General features: G+C 41.5%; 1 long non-coding RNA gene across 3 annotated transcripts in view; it reads left to right on the forward strand.

The window, feature by feature from the left end:
* LOC110261793 (uncharacterized) overlaps nt 1-17,452 on the forward strand; it is a 59,908-nt gene that overhangs the window by 23,337 nt on the left and 19,119 nt on the right. Inside the window, exons 2-3 of one of the 3 annotated variants that reach the window (XR_014817338.1) lie at nt 11,437-11,655; nt 12,713-12,783. This is a non-coding gene — a long non-coding RNA (uncharacterized LOC110261793). Of the gene's footprint in view, nt 1-11,367; nt 11,656-12,712; nt 12,882-17,452 lie in introns of those variants that run through there. The other 2 variants (XR_014817330.1, XR_002346335.2) reach the window with 2 other exon arrangements.

Consider the following 17,452-nt stretch of genomic DNA (forward strand, 5'->3'; position numbering starts at 1 on the left):
AAATAGAACTTTCAAAACTCAACTTTATATACATGAAAATTTATAGAAGTATCTGATAACCTTATTTGTTCAAATAATATTTTTTTATTCTGACACCAAACCTTTAATTAGGAACAGTTCAATGGAGTTATAAAGAATCCGTAGTCCCTGGTACTTAACTATTGCCTCATGAATTTTACCAATACATATATTGGATTCACACTGAAATACCAAAGTAGTTCAAAGGCTTAATAGTGACCACAATTTCTTTTTTTTTTTTTTAACATTTCTCAGAAAATGAGTACATTAAACCAGAATCGTGTGTCAGTTGCATAGAAAGTTGTGTCTCCATAGTTACGTTAAACATAACAAGTACAAAAGGGAAATGTCTTTCCGTGCTTGATAAGCTAAAAGGAAGTGAGTCTTGGTGTACTAGATTATATGGAATGTTTCCAAACTTTCGCTCAAGAATAGGTTTCAGATCCTCCTGTATTAGCCTTTACTCAACATAATTACTTAAGTAGTTATGGAAAAAAATACATGTGTAGTCAATGCTAAGACTCGGTGTATTGATATCATGTAGAAAAACATGATGCGGAGATCCTTTTTTGTGGTTTATTTAATTCTCTCTGTTATTTATAGTATTTGCTCTGAAGCATAACTCAATAAAGTTCTAGCAGCTAAAGGGAAAGGAAATCTGTCTCAGCCCAATATTGTATTATCTCAACTCCTCATTTGGAAAAAATTATAACACACTAAATCAGCCGTGGAGACCACAGAGTCCATTTGAGTCTGGCATAAAGTAGCTATTCAATAAATTTTTGTTGAATCAATTAATTAATGGACAGGATATAATGGGCAGTTGTAAGGAAAGCATGCAGTGGCTAAAATGTTGATTTGATCAAATTATGGGAAGAGCATTAAAGAAGGAAGATGCCTGGGATTCAGTCCCTGTTCTTAGGGCCCCATAGTACTATAGCCTTTGGTAATTCATAACCACCTTGGGCCCCAGTTTCTTCATCACTTGCCCTGCTCTTGGGTCAAACTGCATTGCAGCTCCCTGTACATGCTGTATGATTTCCCAATTCAGTGTTCTTGTCCTTACATCATCCATCTAAAATGCCTTCCCCATCACTGCCTTACTAAACCTACCTAGCCATGTCATCCTACTTCTTCGTAATCCACCTAAAACAAATACTCCCCTACCAAGCTTTCCTGACACCATCTCAGCCAGAAGTTACCTTTCCCTCTGATCTCACACAACATTTTTTCTCATTTAATTCAATGGTATCATTTAACACTTTATAACTTATATTGTGATCTTTTATGTAGGTATCTATACTACACCTCTTCTCTGGTAGGCTGGAAGTTCATGAGGGTAGGGCTCATGCCTGCTATATTTTGTAGTCCCTCCATAATACCTAGAAAAGTACGTCAAAGTTTATATATGATCAGTTAATATTTGCTAAATCTGAAAACAGGGAATGGTGATGTTTCTCTTGGTAATGAGTGAGGTCTGTGTCAGATGATAGCCAGAGGCTCTTTCCAACTTTTAGACCAATGATTGTGGAGTGCTAGTTATGAATAAGTAAAGAAGATTGTATAAGTTATTTACCCATTAGTGGGAGAAGAAAAGAGAATACTTGGATAGATCAGAGCCATTTAAAATAAGAGGGAAATTGATGATGCAGAAGTAGAAAGTGACAGGAGCAATAGAGATTATTCTAGTCTAGTCATTTTTAAAAGTTCTCCACTGCATATAGGAGTTCCCGTCGTTACGCAGTGGTTGGAGAATCCGACTAGGAACCATGAGGTTGTGGGTTTGATCCCTGGCCTTGCTCAGTGGGTTAAGGATCTGGCATTGCTGTGAGCTGTGGTGTGGGTCGCAGGTGTGGCTTGGATCCCTCATTGCTGTGGTCTGGCATAGGCCGGTGGTTACAGCTTGGATTAGACCCCTAGCCTGGGAACCTCCATATGCTGTGGGAGCGGCTCAAGAAAAGGCAAAAAGACCAAAAAAAAAAAGTTCTCCAATATATATATATTTTGTACAGCTGGTACAAAATATACCTGTGTACAGCTGGTATATTTTGTACCTAATTTTGAGAGATTCCCTGAGGAACTGAGCCAGAAAGTGAATTGCATTTTTAGATTATAGTTACCAATCTCATAGACATAATGTTGAGTAAGAGAAAGCACACACAAAATAGTCAATATTGTAGGATTCCATGAACTTCAAACCCAGAATTTTTTGGAACTTCAAAACTAATTTCTGGTGATAGAATTTAAAACAGTGGTTGCTCTTGGAGGGTGGTAACTGGTACAGGGCACAAGGGGTGTTCAGAGGTGCTAGCAATTCTCTATATGTTGTATGTACATGTAAGAATGTTTTTAGCTTATATGTAAGATTCGTACAGTTTATTGTGTAAATTGATGTAAGTTATACATCAATTAAAAAAAAAAGAATGCAGTTAACAAATCTGAGGATCCCATGAATCACTGATGAGCACGTTAAGGATAAATCTGAGCTATGCAGTATGTTTCCTAGAAAAACGAAGCACACTTTAAAAATTCTATAGTTTTCTTGGCAAACCTGTGACCAGATGGCCCTCATAAATAATGCATCAAAATATGGTTAGAAATAGAAGAATTTGTGATGTGTAATAAAATGGAAACAACCAGTGATCATATGGTTTATTCATTTTGACTTTCATTGTGATTTTTCCGGAAGAGCCAGGTTCATCAGTAAATTGTCCTGCATGAAGAACGAAATAAGTATCGTATGAGGAGACTTGCCGGCTATGAAACCTTGAATAAGTCACAGGCTTTCTGAGCATTGGATGCTTCCTCTGTTAAATGGAAAAATATGTTATCTGTTTAAAGATAGAGGATAGGATCAAGTGATGTCTCAAGACACCTTCCGGCTCTTAAAATCTGAGGCTTAGGGAAGTTGGAACTATGAAGAACAATTTGGGTTAAATCTTTCACACTATTGGAAGTAGGATGGAAAAATAAGTCACTTTAAAAATCTGTAATAATAGGCAACAAAAAGTGTAAGTGGAATTAGAGTCATGCCAAGTAGTAAGAGATCCAGGCAGAAAATACCCTTTCAGACATAGCCAGCTACATGAAACCATTTGCTCGTTTTCCCTTGGGATTTCCCTAGCCTTCAGCAAGGGGTTTACCTAATAATGATGTCTTTAAAAAAAAGAAAAGAAAAAAGATAAGGGAATGGTTTTGGATTTCAATCAAAGGAAGCATTACATTTTTCCTTTGTGGATTCATATTTTCAAAGAATAAATCCATTGCAGCAAATGCTATTTCATAAAATGTATGAGCAAAAAAAAGAACCCTATGTTTGGCTTAAATAAAATCTCACAACTAGGCGAACTGCATGGCATCATCTCTTTTTTCAACACTGGTAAGTGAGCATCAGGTCTGTTTTTGAACAGGACAGCTGAGGCCCCATGAGGCTAAATGACTTGCTTAAGGTCCTGCAGCTGGGAGAAGCACAGAGTAGAAACAGAAAGCCAGTTCTCGCCCGTCCATCCTATTATATCTTCTGCTGCACCAGGCTGCCCCCTGTGGTTCCTTTTGGATGACGTGAACGTCACGGAAGAGGCCAGAGGGACTTCAGCTGTACTTTGTTTTAAAAGCAATTGAGAAAGTGAGAAGCTAATGGAACTGGGAGTCAGAAGACCTGATCCCTTCCATTTACAACTGTGACTGTGGAAAATCATTTAATTTCTCTGAGCCTCCATTTCCTCATCTGAAACAGCACTTCATGCTGTCACTGAGGCAGAAATCAATAGGAGTAACCTATGAGAAAGCGAAAGCACTGTGTAAATTATAACCCAAAATGTGGTTAAAGTGGAGAGATTCTTATCTACTTGATAAATTAAGTAATTAATAATTACAAAACAGTAATACCTGGTAAAAATGCTCTGGCTGAATACATGTTAACAGCAGAGCTGCCATTAGCATGTATAAAAATCAATGATCCTGTAACAGGAAGTCCTTTTTTTTTGCCTTTTAGGGCTGCGCCCATGGCATGTGGAGGTTCTCAGGCTTGGGGTCAAATCAGGGCGACAGCTGCCAGCCTACACCACAGCCACAGCAACGTGGGATCTGAGTTGCATCTGTAACCTATGCCACAGCTCACAGCAACGCCAGATCCTTAACCCACTGAGTGAGGCCAGGGATAGAACCTGCAACCTCATGGTTTCTAGTGGGATTTGTTTCCACTGTGCCAAGATGGGAACTCCTGGAATGTCCTTTGTTTATTTATCACAATAGTCTAGCACAACTACTTTTAATAAATCTCCAAGGAACCGTCTCTAACATGTAAATGCTTATTGTAAAAAAAGCTTTATGTGAGGATGCTTGTCTCTATCCTCCTCCACACTTTGCATTATCAATCCTTTTATTTTGTTTATTTTATTTTTTATTTTTTGGCCCCATTCATAGTATGTGAGAGTTCCCAGGCCAAGGATCTAAGCTGTGGCACAGCAACAACTGAAGCTGCTGCAGTGACACCAGATCCTTAACCCACTGCAACAAAAGAGAACTTCTATCAATCCTTTTTTTTTTTTTTTTTGTCTTTTTGCTATTTCTTGGGCCGCTCCCGCGGCATATGGAGGTTCCCAGGCTAGGGGTCAAATCGGAGCTGTAGTCTCCCGCCTACGCCAGAGCCACAGCAACTCGGGATCCGAGCCGCGTCTGCAACCTACACCACAGCTCACGGCAACGCCAGATCGTTAACCCACTGAGCAAGTGCAGGGACCGAACCCGCAACCTCATGGTTCCTAGTCGGATTCGTTAACCACTGCGCCACGACGGGAACTCCTCTATCAATCCTTTTAAATTCGTGAATCCAAAATGATAAAAATGGTGTCCTATCATTATTTTAATTTCCATTTTCCTGATTATTAGTGAGGTGTGACTTTTCTTACTGGAAGTGTAAACTGATAAACCTTTATGGAAGTCTGCTTGATAGTACCAAGTAAAAATTTCAAGCCAGAAATTCCATTTTTCATTATCTTCCTTAGAAAAATAATGCTCACATAAATACACATAGAGAGACATTCACGGTTTTTCACTATAGCATTGTCTGAAGTAGCAGGAAACTAAAAGCAACCCAAATAACCATCAACAGGAGTGGTCAGATAAACTGGAATATCCAAACCATGGAAAATTGTGTAGCAAGTGTTAAAGAATGAAGTGGAGCTTCAACATGAGAAAAAAAGTGAGTTGCAGAATAATATGTGCAATAGAACATCATTTACTTAGAAAATGAAAACAGAACTATTTGTATAGCCTATATATGCATGTAAATGATAATAAGCAAATGTCTTGAGAGTTACATGACAAACTAAATACAGGTTACCTAGGGGAAAGAGACCATGTGTGAGCTGGAGGCCAAGGGAGACTTTTTTGTAGTCTTTGTATTGTTTAGATCTTTAAAACAAGAATGTATTTGTGTATTACATGATAATGATAAAATAGAGTTAAAATGATACTGAAGATTAAACTAAAAATTTTAAAAAGAGAACATAATTAGTTCAACATGAGGAACAACTTTTAGGTTATAGAAATTTCTTGGATTTTCTAGAGTTTGCAAGATAAGACTAAAGCTAAATTAATATGATTGTCCTTCAAGTGAAGAGGTAAAAATGCAGTCAAAAATCAAAGTCATCTAGGAGGTTCCCGTCGTGGTGCAGTGGTTAACGAATCCGACTAGGAACCATGAGGTTGCGGGTCTGGTCCCTGCCCTTGCTCAGTGGGTTAACGATCCGGCGTTGCCGTGAGCTGTGGTGTAGGTTGCAGACGCGGCTCGGATCCTGCGTTGCTGTGGCTCTGGCTCCGATTTGACCCCTAGCCTGGGAACCTCCATGTGCCTCCGGAGCGGCCCAAGAAATAGCAAAAAGACAAAAAAAAAAAAAAAAAACCAAAAAAAAAAACAAAGTCATCTAGTATATCTGGATATTTGATATCATGTAGAAATTGACAATTTTTCTTTACTCTTGTCCAGATAACAAGTAGACACAGATTGAGGTTTACCCTTCATGTCCCTGGTTTTAATTTACTTAAACAATTGTTGTAGCTTTTAATATTTTAAATTAAGTAGAGTACATTTCAATGAGCTCGACCCTCTTTTTTTTTTTTTTTTTTTTTTTGTCTTTTTGTCTTTTTGCCATTTCTTGGGCCACTCCTGCGGCATATGGAGATTCCCAGGCTAGGAGTCCAATCAGAGCTGTAGCCGCCGGCCTTCACCGGAGCCACAGCAACGCGGATCCGAGCTGTGTCTGCGACCTACACCACAGCTCAGAGCAACGCCAGATCGTTAACCCATTGAGCAAGGGCAGGGATCGAACCGAAACCTCATGGTTCCTAGTCGGATTCGCCAACCACTGCACCACGACGGGAACTCCTTGACCCTCTTTTTTGGCACTGACTTCTTTCTCTGATCACAAAAGGAATGGTGGTGCGTCCTTAACCATTCCTGTGCTTCCTGAATTCCATAAGATTGTTTCCTCCCTTTGTCCCTTTATCTTTAAGGATGTTGTTCTTCTTTGGGTGCTTCAACATCCCTTGTTTTCTCCCTTAGCCTGGTCTACCCATCTGTAATTAGTCCTTTCATTAAAACTCTTTATTTGATCCATCGTGGGTGAAACTCCTTTTCTTCTGGGAGCCTGACAGACAACGCACTTCTAAAATATATTCTTGATAGATGTTGCCAAATTGAGTTGCAGAAAGATTCTGTCCATTTATATTTCCATTAGTAGCTTGCAAAAGCCTGATGAGATGAGCTTTTAAAGTTGCAGTAGATTTTTGAAGGCATTCAGTCTCCTGTTTATTATCTGGTAACTTCCTCTCCGATGTCCCCCACAGGCAAAAGTTTCTGCCATAGGTCATCTAAAGAAAGGTCATGCACTACAAAAGTGAAAGTATTGGGATAAGCAATTGCGTGTCATTTACAATCCTGAAATTCACAATGCAAGGGACCCAGATTGTATTGTGAGAACGATTCTTTTGACTGACACCTGTGAATAGGGAAGAACACATTCTGCCAGCACACACAGTAGGGTGAAGTTTGGGATATCAGCTCGTATGCAGACAACAGCTTTAACACTAACCCAGGAAGGTAGTGGGGATGCAGTGCTACTGCCTGTCAGGTCTTAGTATTCACTTGGTGGAGAGCAATTTGCAGGCACATGGATTTTGAGGAGAAAAAATCCACAGAGACATCCTCTTCCCTTCTCAAATGAGAGACAACTACACTTACAGGCCTTTTATACAATGGTTGCTAGAAAGTAGTTGACATTTTAGCCAAGTGATGTTTATACTATGGTTGATTCAAAACACAGGTGGAGGAAACATTGTGCTTTTCTACTTTCTTGCAAAATACTGAGACACCTAGTGGGCACAACATGAAAACGTCTTTATGGAAAACGGTGAGTTCAATCAATACTCAGGTAAATGATATTCAATAAATGCCTCAATGCTTAATTCTACAAAGTATTCTTACTAGAGAAATACCCGGAGCCAGGATTCAGACCAACTATTGACTCATATTGGATTATCAAGCTACATTATTACCATATATTTTACAGCGCTTGATCATTTTCAGAGTCCTTTAAACACAAAGTTTCTTTCCATAATAGTACAGTAGTCTCCCCCACCAGACTGTGGGCTCCCTGAGGGTATAAGCCACCCTAGTTTCCTCCCAGTGCTAGCTCGGTATCTAATATATCAAAATCAGAGGCTGAGCAAAGTTTGATGAGCTCAATTCAAGAGGTGGGATAATTTTTGCGTGTGTGTGTGTGTGTGTGTGTGTGTGTGTGTGTGTAAAACAAAAGCTCAGAGAGTAGAGATAGTTGCCCTCCAGCTAAATACGTAGACAAGCTAGCTGTGAACCACAGCCTGAACCCCTTGACTTTTGCCCTTGCCCAAACTGACCATGTGGGAAAGCCCCCTTGCTCACAGTTTATGAAAGCCCATTGGCTTTCTCCTCTGACTTGCATTAGTAGCATCCATCTTTATTCTGTTGCTGCAGACATTTTTGGAAGCTCATAATGTTTAAGTCAGAGGTGGTCAATCCATGACCGATGTGAGGCCCCATCGGGAGACCTTCCCCAGAGGATTTTCCATGTTAGGTTAACTGGTATCAGAGTCCTTTTTCATCTTATAGTGGGGTTTGTGCATTTCCAACTTTATAGATCACATGTTTAATCAGCTAGCCTAGATGGAGTAATTTACTTATGTTACCAAGACTTAGCTAAGGGACTTGTAAATCCTAAGGTGTCCCTGGCTGGGCTTTGCCTTTCGAAAGCAACTTATTAAAAATATTTGAGAGTTTCTTGATGGCCTAGAGGGTTAAGGACCCAACATTGTCACTGCTGTGGTTAAGGTTCGATCCCTGGCCCAAGGACTTCTACATGCCACCAGCAAAGCCAAGAAAAAAAAAAAATCTTTATCACATAGTATATAAAAGTGTAAAAATTCCTGGGAGATCATCTGGGTCATTGTTTCTCAAACCGGGGTTTGTGGACCTTCGGGAGTTCTACTCATGAGTTCTTGGGGTCTAGAAGTTCTCTATGAATATTTAAAATTTTAGATATCTGTGCTGTGATCTTTTAAAGTTAATATAAATGCCTTCTAAATCACCTAGCCAGCCACTTCATAAGTGGATCTGAACGCAAGGATTTACTATCCCACACAGAATATTTATCTTGGTACCTGGTAATCAACTAAAATAATACTATGTAACTTTTTTAAAAATTGAGAGAGATATAATTCCCACAACCATAAAATCCATCCTTTTGGGAGTTCCTGTCGTGGTTCATCAGAAACCAATCTGACTAGCACCCATGAGGATGCAGTTTCCATCCCTGGCCTCACTCACTGGATTAAGGATCCAGCATTGCTGTGAGCTGTGGTGTAGGTTGCAGATGCGTCTTGGATCTGGCATTGTTGTTGCTGTGGCATAGGCCAGTGGCTACAGCATGGATTTGACCCCTAGCCTGGGAACTTTCATATGCCTTGGGTATGGCTCTAAAAAGAAAAAAAAAATTCCATCCTTTTAAAGTATACAATTCAGTAGTTTTTAGTAAATTCACAAGGTTGATGACTCACAATCATCACCACATGTTTTTGAGGTTCATCCATGTTGTAGCATGTATCAGCCCTTCATTTTTGTTTTATGGCTGAATATTTTCCTGTCGTATCCCATTGGTTTTTTTTGTTTGTTTTGTTTTTGTTTTTTTGTTTTTTTATGTTTTATTTATTTTTTTATTATTACTCAAATGAATTTATCACATCTGTTATATCACATATAGTTGTATTCGTATCCCATTGTTTATTCATTCTTCACTTGATGGACATTTGGTTTACTTCCACTTTCTGACCATCGTGAGTAATGTTCCTATGAGACATTCTAGTTCTGAGTTATAAAAATTCAGGTCTGAGAGTTCCCACTACGACACAGTGGCTTAAGGATCCAAGTTGTCTCTGTAATGGTGTGGGTTCGATCCCCTGCCTGGCTCAGATTAAGGATCTGTCATTGCTGCAGCTGTGGTGTAGGTGGCAGCTACGGTTTGGATTCAATCCCTAGCCCAGGAATTTCATATGCTGTGGGTGCAGCCATGAAAAAAGAAAAATTTCAGGTAACTCTTCAGATATGTTCTTGGGCCCATGACTTCTCAAATTTGAGAAATACTGCCCCAAGATGCCTCCATTGCTTAATAAATGAATTGATCAGGTCTCACAGAGTTAATGGAAGCTTCTGTGATTCGTAGCACAAGCCTGGTGTCTTATCTATCAGACATGGACCTTTTGATTTAGGACCTTCCCAGGTTATCTGGTTTTTGAAGGGTGAGTATCACCATTAGCAGTATAGTTAACCCTTAACTAATAAGTCTGGTGTATGCCCATCCAGTACAGATGCTTGGCAGCTTTTAATTCTCTAAACTCTTGGCCTGAATACCAGTAATATTTCTTCAGGCTAAAAGCCAGCAAAAAGAATCACCTGGCCAAATATCCCCATTCAGCCTGCTTTTCTCCAAGTGGCCTCCCAGGGGAGCTCTGTGGACAAACAAAGCTTGTTGACCTAGTTTGAAGGCCTGGAAAATTATCATGTGAGTCACTGGGACAACAGAGCTAAGTGCCAAGCCCTTGAGAAACTATACACACAGGTTTCCAGTGTCATTTGTGTCCCAGTAGGGTGGGACCTGGAATCCCAGGGAAGCTGGCCCCTTTTCACCCAGCTGCTCCTCCAAGTGGTTTCCAAGCTCCTTGGCTCTGTGCATGGTGCTGCAGAGGCCCATTCCTGTTTTGCTCCCAGTGGGCTTTGACTCCAGCACTTCAGAAAGTGACAGCTCAGTTGTAGGAAAGCAAAACAAACCCAGATCTTAGAGGAAGACATGTAGTGTTGTTTGGAGCAAGGCCACAGGCTCTCTCTGGGAAGGAAGTGCTGAAACAGCTATAAAACTTTCAAATTAAAGACCAGGCATCCAGAGGTAGTATTTTAAAATAATACACGAGTGAGGCTGGGCCTTGCAAAAGAGCACCTCCAAATTACGTAAGGGGTGTTTTATAATGTTCTGAAGATGCTACTTCCCAAATTACACAAAGAGCTGGAGAAACATGGCCAGAAAAAGCAATGCAGGTAAAACTTGTTACATTTACATAGGGTGGACAGTTTGCAGCTTAGATAGTTTGATGTCAGAAACAGTGCTGAAAGCTTTACTAGTCCTCAAATAGCTCTCCCATGGGTATAAAGAACTACTGGGGAAAGGTGAGTACCAAAATTGGGGCTTCTCAATATCCAGTACAGCCTGAGGACAGGGGGGTAGGTATTGACAGCAACAGCTGAGGAGAAAGGTCACCCCTGACCTTTATCTTTTCTTTCTTTCCTTCTTTCTTTTTAAAAGCAACATCTTATTCCAAGACTTATTCTAGAGTGTTATTTTTTATTTTTGGTTTTTTTTTTCTTTTCTAGGGCCACACCTGCGGCACATGGAGGTTCCCAGGCTAGGGGTCTAATCGGAGCTACAGCTGCCGGCCTATGCCACAGCCACAGCAACTTATTCTAGAGTCTTAATCATCAGGAGAATGCAGTTTTAACACATAAGTTGATCCAGGATTGAATAATTGTATAAATTCATGTTTGGTGGGTGTTTTAAGAGAGTGACTGCCTGAAAAATTCCTCCCTCTGTAGGAATGGCACCTGAAGTCTCTCTCCTTCATGGTTTTGGAGGATTAACTTTTGTGCCTGGAGTAACTAGAAGACCATTTGATTACCCAGTTTTTGGTCTCTTTAGCCCACTGCTCTCTCTCCCTCACTTCTGACTTTCTCCCTTTATCCTTTGTGCTTCTGTCTACTTCTGACAGATCTGGCAAAAATACAGCAGATTTGCAGAAACAGGCTGTTCACTTCCCACCCTGGTGCTGTCACTGCAGATTGCTTCAGAGCTGCTGTCTCCTGGGCTTGGACAACGTGTCAGCATCCGTCTTTGTCATCACAATCCCGGTGTTGCCCTGGGTGCTGGGTGCCTTGCAGAGCCAGCAGGCCAGCCCCAGGCATGCCCTCTGGGTATTTTGGCAGAAGACTGAAGGGGAACTAGAGAGACTGTTCAGAATTAGACAATAAAGATAAAAGAGGGGCAGAATCAGGCAAAGGTAAGTATTTCATGTGTCAAACTGTATCTTCCTAATACACGACTGTAATGTGCTAGTAGCCCTCTCCATTAGAACTTTCTGTGATGATGGAAGTGTTCTACACCAGTGCTGTCCAATGTGGTAGCGACACATGGCAATTGAGCACTTGATATTGTTGAATTTAATTTTAATTGATTTAAATAGTCCCATATGGGGAATTCCGTTGTGGCTCAGCAGGAACAAACGTGACTTGTAGCCATGAGGACGCACGATCCCTGGCCTTGCTCAGTGGGTTAAGGATCTGGCGTTGCGGTGAACTGTAGCATAGCTTGCAGACGTGGCTCGGATCTAGCATGGCTGTGGCCTAGGCTGGCAGCTACAGAGCCAGTTGGACCCCTAGCCTGGGAACTTCCATATACCACCGGTGCAGCCCTAAAAAGACAATAAATAAATAAATAAATAAATAAATAAATAAATAAATAAATAAATAAATAAATAAAAATAGTCACATATGACCAATGACTAGTGACCTGGAGATACTAGTGTTTTAAATGATAGTAGAGAAAAAGTAGGAGGCCAGACATTGGTGTTTGAGTCCTGGGTTCAAAACCTACCTCTCTTCAGAGTTCCCTAGTGGCTGAGTGTGTTAGGAATCTGGTGTTGTCGCTGTAGCAGCTTGGGTAGCGTGTTCGATCCCTGGCCCAGGAACTTCCACATGCCACAAGTGCAGCCAAAAAATAACAAATAAACCAGCTCTCCTATGTTATTAGCTTGTAACCCAAGGAAAGACACCTAACCTCTCTGTACCTCTTTTTACATGGCTGTGAGATAGGGCTAATAATGTCTACCTTATGGTAGTACTGGGATATGTAAGGGGAATGGGGCCTTGGGTGGGAGGAAGGAGTCATTTACCAGTGTATGCAGTCAACAAAATTGGCAACATGCTGTCTGGGAGAGGCAGAAGGCAGCTGGGGATGTGTAACCTTTTCACAAACCAGGGTGTGGATTAACACCTGTGTTGCCAAATTGTTGCAGTTGTGTTAGGCTCTCACATTCATAGCTCCTTTTCCTTTTTCAGTGTTTTCATTGGAATCTTCCACTTTTATGCTGAGAAGCAGGCAAGGCAAAAACTCTGGATTCAGTTTGCAGGTGAGGAAACAGAGACCCAGAGAAAAGACACTAATTGCCGGAAAACATTCAGTGATCATGTGACATTTGTCCTGGTGTTGACCTATTCACAGAAGCAGGTAACAAAATTCTGTTCTCTAGAAAGCAACAATTGTAATCTCTGTCACCAGAGAATCCCATACAAGGCCCCCGCCCCTTGACTAAGAAGAAATGTTTTTGTCCTGCTTTCTCATCCTTTTTCCAGCTGAGTCTGTAAATACCTGCTACTCAGACACTCAGAATATTTCAGTGGCTCCAGATTTTAATCTGACCTTTGCACAGCCATTTGCCTATACTGTCATGCCTGTAATTATATAACTGCTTTATTTTAATGCCTGTAAATAGGAGCTCAGTCATCTAAGAAAAGTTCAGGAAAAGCAGAACCATAGAACTAAAACTCAGTAAAACCATTTCCCATCTTGTGCACAACCACGCCCCCTGTTGATTGAGGCATGCCAGTTTAAAACAAACAAAAAAATTCTCAGAGTTCCCTAGCATCCATGAGGATTCAGGTTCGATCCCTGGTCTTGCTCAGTGGGTTGAGTATGTGGCCTTGCCGTGAGCTGTGGTGTAGGTCGAAGATGCAGCTTGGTTCCCGAGTTGCTGTGGCTGTGGTGTAGGTCGGCAGCCACAGCTCCGATTTGACCCCTAGCCTGGGAACCTCCATATGCTGTGAGTGTGGCCCTAAAAAAAAATACAAAAAAAAAAAAAAATTCTCAAGTTCTTGTTGTGACTTCGAGGGTTAAGACCTGATGTAGTGTCTGTGGGGATGTGAGTTTGATCCCTGGCTTTGCCAGTGGGCTAAGAATCCAGTGCTGTGGTGCAGGTCAGATCTGGTGTTGCCATGGCTGTGCATGATTCGACCCCCATCCTGGAAACTTCCATATGCCACAGGTCCATCCAGCTGTAAAAAGAAAAAGAAAAAAAAAATTTCTCTACAGCTTGATTGAGGTAAAATTGATGTATGATAAAGTGCACTATTTAAAGTGTACAGTTTAATGAATTTTAATGTGTGTATATGCCTATGAAACCACTACAGTCAAGATCAGAGATGGCTTTTCCATCTCAGAGTCTAAAAGGGTGTGTGCTCCCAGTTCAAAACTAACTGGTAACAAAGTGAGACCTGGAGTTCCCGTCATGGCTCAGCAGAAATGAACCTGACTAGCATCCATGAGGCCACAGGTTCAATTCCTGGCCTCGTTCAGTGGATTAAGTATCCGGTGTTGCCGTGAGCTGTGGTGTAGGTTGCAGATGTGGCTTAGATCTGGTGTTGCTGTGGCTGTGGCATAGGCTGGCAGCTGTAGCTTCAATTTGACCCCTAGCCTGGGAACCTCCATATGGCACAGGTGTGGCCCTAAAAGACTAAAAAAAAAGAAAGTGTGCCTTCCTCTTCTGAGTAACAATACTGGCCCCTGCAGGGCCATCTTTATTTCAATCTCTGTTATCATTGAAGAGGCAGCTCTCCATTTGACCTCTATGTGGCTTTTCCTTCTTGCCCACAGTTACAACATTCTCTTTTCAGTTTCAGGTCCCTTTTTCTGCTAAATCATCCACTTCTTATCTACAAGCCCCCTTTCAATCTTAAAAATGAACAAAAGCAAAACAAAAAAGTCAATACTTCTTCCTGCCTCCTCCTCATTCCTCCCTTCAGTCACTCATGGCTCCCTCTCCTGCCCCCTAGTTAGTTCATGGCCACACTTCCAGAAATAGTTGCTCATATTCACTCTCTCCACATCCTCACTTCCTCCTCTCCCTCAAAGCCACCCCGCCCCCTTGCTGCACAGATACCTTTCTTGGCCAGGTCACTCACTAACCTCCCTGTTGTTGCTACATCCCATGAACCCATCTCAGTCCTTATCATACTCTGACACCATTGACCACTGTGTCCTTTGGTTGGTTGTTTTTACAAAAGTAACAGATGCGCTTTTTTTTTTTTTTTTTTTAAGAGTCAAATACTGAATAAAAACATTAAGACTCTCCCCCTGCCGCCCTACTGCAGACAGAGCCACTGTCACAAGAACCCTCAGCTACTAGACAGCCACCCCAGGTAGCTGCCCAAAGCATAGCATAGCCTCAGGAAGTCCCAGAAATTAGTCCCTGTAGACTTCTAACTTGGGAAAAATCTCTTACTTGCCCTATCATAAACACCAGAGAAGCTAAGAAATGTTTATAAACAAACACACAAAGAAAAAGAGAAGAAAGTGCATATAGTAACTCTCCAACTCTGGTTTCAATATGTCTTAAAGGTGACATGGTGGCAGGGTCTGCATGACTCATCCCTGTCGGTCTCTCCAGGCAGGAAGCCTTTCTGGCCCTGGTTTTCCTGATAGCAGCCCTTTGTTTTCCCCTTATCCTTGGGAGAATGATAGGAATGAAGAATATAGGGCCCCCGGGACCTTGTGAGGCTGACCTAGCAGCCATCAAGGTTTATAGTCTTGTAGACAAATACACAAAAATGGGTTTTTTATGACCAGTGTTTTTTACCCAAGATAAAGTACAAAGCAGGACATAAGAATCACCCACCCAAATCTCACCAACCAGAATAGCACCATAACAGTTTTGGTGAGCATATTTAAATGTGTCTCTATTCTGTGTATACACTTAGAGGTATATATACAGTTTCACATACATGGGATCATGATTTACAAGTTATTCTGTAACTACTGTTTTCACTCGGAACATGCAATGGATAGCTTTCCAGGTCAATAACTATAGACTAACACTGTGATTGCTACTGCTCGCCTGCCATTCAGAATATTTACGAGCCATGATTTACTCACCCAGCCTCTTATTGTTGGGCAGTTAGGTGGTTCGCATTTTTTGATATCATATACTACACAGTGATAAACATTCTGTGTTCAGCTTTTAGCTTTTGTACAATTTTCTCCTCAGGCTAATTTGTAGAAGTGGACTAGCTCCATACAATGGTGTGTACATTTCACATTTTGACACAGTTAGGCTAACTTCCTTCCAGAAATGTTATGCCAATTTATTTTCCCACCAACACTGAATTTAAAAGCATCTTTTCCCCGCGTGCGGCGTGTCTCGCCGCGCGTCCGGACCGGGGTCCGGTGCGGAGAGCCTTTTGACCTGGGAAACGGGGCGCGGCGGGAAAGCAAGGCCGCCCCCTCGGCCGCCCGTCACGCACCGCACATTCGTGGGGAACCTGGTGCTAAACCGTTCGCAGACGACCTGCTTCTGGGTCGGGGTTTCCTACATAGCAGAGCAGCTCCCTCGCTACGATCTATTGAAAGTCAGCTCTCGACACAAGGGTTTGTAAAACAAAAAAAAAATAAATAAAAATAAAAATAAAAACATCTTTTCCCCACCATCACCAACACTGGGTTTTATCCATTGCTGGTTTTAGATATGGTTTTGTCGACCGAGTTTGATCAATTTGAGTATTTTTCCTTCAATAAGTTAACCTCATTCACACTTATTATTTTAATTATTATGCATAGTTTTAGTTCTATAATCTTATTTTTGGTTTCGATTTTTTTTTTTTTTTTTTTTTTTGTCTTTTCTAGGGCCGCACCTGCGGCATATGGAGGTTCCCAGACTGGGGCTGTAGCCACCGGCCTACACCAGAGCCACAGCAACGCGGGATCCGAGCCGCGTCTGCAGCCTACACCACAGCTCACGGCAATGCCGGATCCTTAAGCTACAGAGCGAGGCTAGGGATTGAACCTGCATCCTCATGGTTCCTAGTCGGATTCGTTAACCACTGAGCCATGACGGGAACTCCTGGTTTCGATTTTTATGCTTCTTTGGCATATCTTTATTTTTCTACTTTTCAGTAGACTTTTCTACTTTTCTCTGTTTTCTTTCTGGTAGTTTTGAGGGTAATGTTGCTTGCTTTTAACTCTGTAAATGGACATTTGTGCCTGTCATTATATACCTAGAGACATCTTTCTCAAACAGTATAATATTTACTTCTTTCTAAAAATACCTAACATTCATTGTATGTTTTCTGTGTCCTCATGACAACCCTATGAGGTAGGTAGTGATGTGTTTTCTTTTCTTCCTGCATCTTGCCCATATCTCCAGACCTGGGTCATCTAATCTGAGGGGTGTGTGTATACTTAAAATTCCTTTGGAAGTTAAAATCATACCCTGGTTGGATCTGAGCTCAATTAGCTCCTCCTGCCCAATGGGGCAACTATGGCTATTTCTGTTTAGAACCATTAACTGTCCTTCCCTCCTTCCAGCCCAACAATCGACAGTATCCCAAGGGCATTATTTTTAAACCAGTCCAAGCTGTGCTGGTATACACGGCACTTCCACGTGGTTAATCTCATTGGGTCCTCACAGCAAGCCTCTAGAATAGCCTCTCATCTCCCCGAGGTTTCAAGAAAGCAGGTGTGGGAGTTCTCGTCGTGGCTCAGTGGAAACGAATCTGACTAGTATCCATGAGGACACAGATTCAATGCCTGGCCTCACTCAGTGGGTTAAGGATCCAGTGTTGCCATGAGCTGTGGTGTAGTCGAAGATGCAGCTCGGATCCTGTGTTGCGGTGGTTGTGACTGTGGCGCAGCCTCAACCCCTAGCCTGGAAATCTCCATATGTGGTGGATGTTGCCCTAAAAAGACAAAAGGATAAAAAGAAAAACGAAATGAAAGCATGTGTGATTTGTCTTTGTGATTAGAATTTT

Source organism: Sus scrofa, chromosome 1, assembly GCF_054392235.1.
Source record: "Sus scrofa isolate SSC_HxYL_T2T_F1_AM1 chromosome 1, Sscrofa_HxYL_maternal_Yorkshire_Landrace_v2.0, whole genome shotgun sequence".
In the NCBI taxonomy this organism is placed as follows: Eukaryota; Metazoa; Chordata; class Mammalia; order Artiodactyla; family Suidae; genus Sus; species Sus scrofa.